The following is a 263-nucleotide window of genomic DNA, read 5'->3' as shown; positions in this document are numbered from 1 at the left end:
ACTGTGGAATGACCTTCCCTTGGACATCATTCCCTGTCTGTTTTTAAATTCCTTCTTAAAACCCATCTCTTCTCCCTGGCCTTTAACACCATCTGAAATGTTGACTTTTAATCATTTTAATCACTTTCATTATCTGACTGTATGATTGTTTTATTATGTGTACTGTACATCACTTTGGTCCTGTGGGTGTTTAAAGTGCTTTATAAATAACGCTGCTATGGTATGGTATGGTATGGTATGGTATGGTATGGTATGGTATGGTA

Source organism: Nematolebias whitei, chromosome 19, assembly GCF_014905685.2.
Source record: "Nematolebias whitei isolate Nwh7 chromosome 19, NemWhi1, whole genome shotgun sequence".
NCBI lineage: Eukaryota > Metazoa > Chordata > Actinopteri > Cyprinodontiformes > Rivulidae > Nematolebias > Nematolebias whitei.
This window is presented reverse-complemented; position numbering follows the sequence as displayed.